Source organism: Lipotes vexillifer, unplaced genomic scaffold (genome assembly GCF_000442215.2).
Source record: "Lipotes vexillifer unplaced genomic scaffold, Lipotes_vexillifer_v1.1 scaffold920, whole genome shotgun sequence".
In the NCBI taxonomy this organism is placed as follows: domain Eukaryota; kingdom Metazoa; phylum Chordata; class Mammalia; order Artiodactyla; family Lipotidae; genus Lipotes; species Lipotes vexillifer.
The window spans coordinates 2,603,676-2,609,383 of NW_006783413.1; positions in this window are offsets into that span (position 1 = coordinate 2,603,676).

A 5,708-nucleotide genomic window follows, 5' to 3' on the forward strand; every position below is an offset into this window, starting at 1 on the left:
CTAACTTTTCTTTTCTTTTTTTTTTTAACATCTTTATTGGAGTGTAATTGCTTTACAATGGTGTGTTAGTTTCTGCTTTATAACAAAGTGAATCAGCTATACATAAGGAGCTAACTTTTCAGTCTCATCCTTAGCCCCTCATTCTCATGCCTTAATAATGAAAATATTCCTTCAACACATGATGCTTTAGCATGCCTCAGGGCCTTTGCTCATGCCGTTCCTTTTGCCTAGGCTGCTCTTTCCCCTCTCCTACTAGCAAAACTATGAGTTACCTTTCAATTCAAGTATACTAATGCTTTCCGGGCCTCATTGACTTTCCCTCTCCTGGTTTCTCATAGTGTTGCGTTTATGCTTCGGTGCCTAGAACGTTACAGACCCGCAAGAGATAGCAGGTGAATAGATAGATAAGTGAATAAATGACTGATTATTGGGTTCTTAGTCTGACTTAATGCTGGAACTGTGAAATGTTTGTTGAGAAAGGAGTGAAGGGCACCAAGGTGAAAATGTGGGTGGCAACCCTGGGGCTGCCCTTGCAGGTGGAGTGGCAGGAAAAGGACTCTTTGGAAGAGGGAATAGAATGTTGGCTTTCTGATGAATAGAAGCACACAGTTAAAAAAAAAAAAAAAAAAAACTCTGCAAAAATACTGTAGACACAAAAATTTGGAGAAAAATTTGCCTGTCAAAGGACTGCAAATAAAAGCAGCAACACCCCCTTCATAAATCTACTAAATAAGGGATCAGTGAGCAACTGGAGGACGTAGCTCTCCTACTGCTGGGGAGTGAGCCTGGGATAACCTTTCTGGAGGGCAATCTGACCGCATCTAAAGCCTTACAAACCTGAGCAGGCTTTCACCCAGCAGTGCCACTCCTGGGAATTTATCCTAAGAGAATAACTGAAGATGTATTATGCAAAGATATTTATCTCAACATTATTTGTAATACAGACACTGACAAGATAAACCAAATGTCCAGCAGTAGAGGATTAGCTTTACAAATGACACTCCTCTCTACAGGACATAAAAAATAATGCTGTAGAATGATAGAGACATGCAAATGTTTATAGCATATTCTTCTAAGAGGAAAATCAGGTTATAAACCAGTATATACAGCAAGTTCCCAATTATGTCAGAAATGTGTCTTTTCACACAAAAAGCCCAGAAGGGTAATTAGCAACTTGTAGATTATAGTGGACAATTTTTATTTTCTTCTTTCCAAACAAGAAAAATTTCGAAATTTTCTACCAGACACACATATCACTTTAATTATCAGAGGGGGAAAATTAATGTTATTTAAGAAGAAGAGAGAAGCTTTTGGAGAGCATTGTCTGAACTTCAGTGGGTTGAAAGCAAGACGGGCAGATCGTTTATTTTGCAAATTCCAGACAGGTAGTGTTTTCATAAGGAAGAGTGGTCTTAGGTCCATTTATGTGAGTGTATTTATAGAAGTGAAAGCTTTGGGGGAAGGAAATAGATTGATTTTTTTTCCCCTTGAACTTTTGAAATTATTGTTTCCACTCCATTTGTAATTGAGCCCAGGGAGCTATTCTTATTTCTTCCTTTCTTGGGCACTGCCTTAGATCTAAAAATGTTAACTGGCTTAGATGTGGGTTTTGCTAAAATGATCCCCCTTGAAGTCTTCACTAGACTCTCTCTCATGCTTAAAAAATGGGGTCCCAAGAAAGACTGCCTTTTGAATGTTTTGCCCCCTTATCCTTGGATAACCCTGGATAACCCCAGATAACCAAGTCGGAAACCACCTTTGCCTTGTTGTGATCATGGGCGCCATCAGCCACATGTAAGGGACTCAGGAGGAGGCATCTGTGTTGGGTGCTGTCTGTTGGGAAGGTTATTTAGAGGCCAATCTGGCATCACCTTATCCTGTGGACGTAACATTAGTCTGCAGAAAAAGAGATCAGAGCTGGGTAGAATCTCTTTAAATATTAATTTTAGTGATGCCTTTTGCCACACATCTCCAAAGAGCTTGGAGCATTTCACAAACATTACCTCATCATTAATTTTCATAGTGTTTTTGAGTGAGAAGCTGATGGCAGGTACTGTGGGCTCCATTTGGGGCAGAATATAGTATATATTTTAGTTAAACTTAGGAGTTGTCCTAACTAGATATCAGTTGATTTAAAAAGTTGAGGCACCTTTTTTTGGCATCTTCTTTCACAGTTATCCTGCGTCTTCCATGGATTAAATTGCCTTCCTGCACTTTATTCCACCAACATTTGAATGCCTACTGTGAGCAAGGTACAATGCTGAGCACTACGGCTAGCAGTGAAATTTAACTTCCTTAATCCCACACTTAAGGCCTTTGGTGAGATGGCTTCTACCCGCCAATACTACCCTAAATCCCTCAACCCTACCTCACATACCCTTTGTCCCCCACATCCCTCTTCCTGAGCTGGTCTCCAGGATAGCCCTGTGCCATTTCCCTTCTATGCACTCTCATTGCCCTTCTCCAGCCACTGTCCCCAGTGCCCTTCTGGCCACCCCTGCAAGCCTCACTCTCCTATGCTTCACAGCCTGGTCACCTTGTCCACTAAACCTGCCCTGATATCATCCTACTGTATCCACAGGTGGATGTTGCCTCCCACCATCAAACCCAGGCATTCTACCAGCCTCTCTGTTGTGGTCCTTACTAATTTTTACTTTGTATTTTAGTAATTTATGTACACTCCTTAATGACATTTCTAGCTTCTTGACTGCAGAGATGGTCCATTTCATCTTTCTGTCTCTCTCAGTGACTTGCCCATGTTAGATGTACAAGTACTTGTATGGAGGAACGAAATGGGCTTAATTTCAGGCCAGAGTTCACCAGTTTGTGCAGGGCCCTGCGGGGTACAGAGGACAGAGGTCATTGATAGAACCCTGCTTGGCCTGACCCCTCCTTTGATCCTAACCACTGAGGCCCCTTGCTGCCTACAGGCCTGTTCTGTCCTCTTCCTGCACCCACACTCACACCATCTTTCAGCTAATACTTGTATATTAAAAATCATTCTTCTCTCATGGCCTTCTAGGGAGACACAGGAAGAGAGACAATTGGAGTGGTTTTAAGAAGGTTACCTCTGTGTTTATTTCTTTCTTGACCTCTGTTGTGCAAATCATCCACACTGCCCGGGACCCTAGAACTTCAAAGGGCTTCATCCAGAGCATCTCTGTTCATGAGCTGGCACGGGGGCTGGGATCGTCTCGTGCTCCACCTGTGGCAGGCTGTTGAGACTGGGCAGGTTATTTAATCTTCCTGTGACGTCATTTCCCCGTCTGTTAAGGGGGGATAATGTGCTTGAGGGTGACCTGCCTCCCTGGGATGCTGTGAGACTTATCGACTTAATGCTGTTGCTATTAAGTTGAACAGAAGACAGCTGGGCAGAAACAGTGAGAGACCAGGCACAGAATAAACTCTACAGCCATCCAATAGACGCCTCATGAGACCTCGGGCGTCACCTTCTGTGTTGCCCTTGGCACAGAGGCCAGTTTGCTATTCAAGAACCTCTAGGGTTTCCTCTCTCAGCCAGCTCAAGTGGCTGAGGTCTTGAGGATGACGATGGCATCTGGAGGGCTTCTGGGCCTGTTGAGCTGAAAGGAGAGAGGCCAGACTCATGTTGAGGGCATAGCTGCAGCTGTGCAGTATCAGCAGATAAGTGGGACCCGTGCCACAGAGACCATCCAACTTAGCCCACATGGCCCAGCGATTGGTCTTACTCCAGCTCATTGACGAGCTTTGGGAAGGTCATTTGATATTCACATTCTTGTGGCCACAATCTTGGGAATGTGGCCTTTTATCTTTAAAAATAGCTGTGTGCTGGGAGGCCCAGGAGCAGTGTTCTGGGATGGGAGGGAGGTGCCAGCATTGGGAAGAGGGGCTGATTTCTTTCCTTGGAAGACTTGCTTTACCTCTGTTCGACTGGTGAGTTGATGTTTTCTCATTCTGTAACCTGTCCTATTTTCTCTAGACTGTTCTCAGAAAGGGAGTGATGTTTGTTTGTTTTTTTAATTGTAATATCTTTACTATATATTTTTAATCTATTTTTATGGCATATTTGTTCTTGAGCACTTATTATTATACATGAAACCTATTTAAGTAAAAGTTCTTTCAGTCTTCATAATTGTACTTTATTTGTTATAGGTTCTTCTCAAATTTAATTGGTAATTATTTCTGATGTTTTATGTTTTGAAATTGCAGTGTCTTTAATCATTTTATATATAGATGGGATAATCATTAAACACTTTTGGAACTAAACTGCAAACAGTTTTTCAAAATTGTGAAATCATAGGATGTAAAACCTGACACTGGAGATTTTGGGGTGTTTCACATGGTGCAATGATGTCCTGAGAAGGTAATGAGTGGTCTTTGCTTACACAGCTAACTAGTGACAGAGTCAGGACTTGAACCCAGGTCTCCTGACTCCCTTCTCTAGAACTCTCTAGTTTATCCTGTAGAATTTAGCTTCTGAATTACAAGCGAGAAGGAAAAAAAAAATCACTCTCCAACTTAATTTTTCCGTGTGTTTTAATCTAGTTAAAGATGAATTTTCTAGCTTTAGGAATGCCTGTGCCTTGTGCCACAGAGGATCCTCCTCCCCTAAATCCTTTGATTCATTTTCCAGTCTGCATGGTTGATCCTTAGAGTGTGGTCCCTTTCAGCATTACCTGGAGCTTGTTAGAAATGCAGAATCTCAGCCCCACCCCTCAGACCTACAGACACAGAAACTATGGGGGTGGGACCCACCTGTCTTTTAACAAGCACTGCAGGTGATCCTATACTCAGCACTAAGAGAACCACTGCCTGACAGGACTTAAATCATACCTCACCCCCGCCCACCACGTTTGACAGCCAGTGCAATGACACACTTTGGCTCTTTTGTAGATTTTGAGTTTTCTTCACCGAAGAAGGAGCTTCTCTGTTGCCAGTTTTTTAATAATAATTCCCTTTCTTCATTCTGCTTCCTTTCATCATCACAAAACACACACACACACACATCTAGCAGGAGTGAAATATCTGTGAGCAAATAATGAAAGTAGATAGGGGATTTCAATAGAAGCAGGTTTGTAGATAGGCAAAATGTCCCAACCACTGAGGTATGTTTCTTAAGTTTCAAAACTTGCTGCCTCTCTAAGGACAGTGATAAACTAGACTATTGCTGACCGTATTGTGCTGTGTTTTCTATGATTTGTTATTTTATTCATTCATTCAACAAATATCTTAGTACCTTATATTTGCATGGCATGTGGTAAGTGTGAGGGGAAAATGTATTCGAATTTATAGTTTATCAGGAAGTAGAGACTATGTTCAGATATAACTGTAATATGTCAGCCATTGATAAATACATGAGAATCATCTCCAGTAAAAGGGTTGTGGAAGCATAGAGGTGGTAGAGAGCATGTGTTATGGAGGAGGACATCACGGGGGACTTCATGGAGGAGGTAGCATTTGAGAGAGTCTTAAAAGGAGATAGGCGTTTGACATGGGGAGTTTGGGGGTAGGTAAAGAACATTCTAGGCAGAGGTAGAAAAAAGATAAAGGCATGGCAAGGGCTCTCAGTGCATTTTTGTCTGCATCAGGGGTCATGTGAAGGTGACTAGGAGGAAATGAGGCTACATAAGTAGGTCAGTGCCAAAAGGAGGAGGATCTTCAAACACCCACTTAGGAGTTTGTTCTTTATCCTGAAGGCAATGGGGAGCCATTGAAGGGTTTTGAATGAG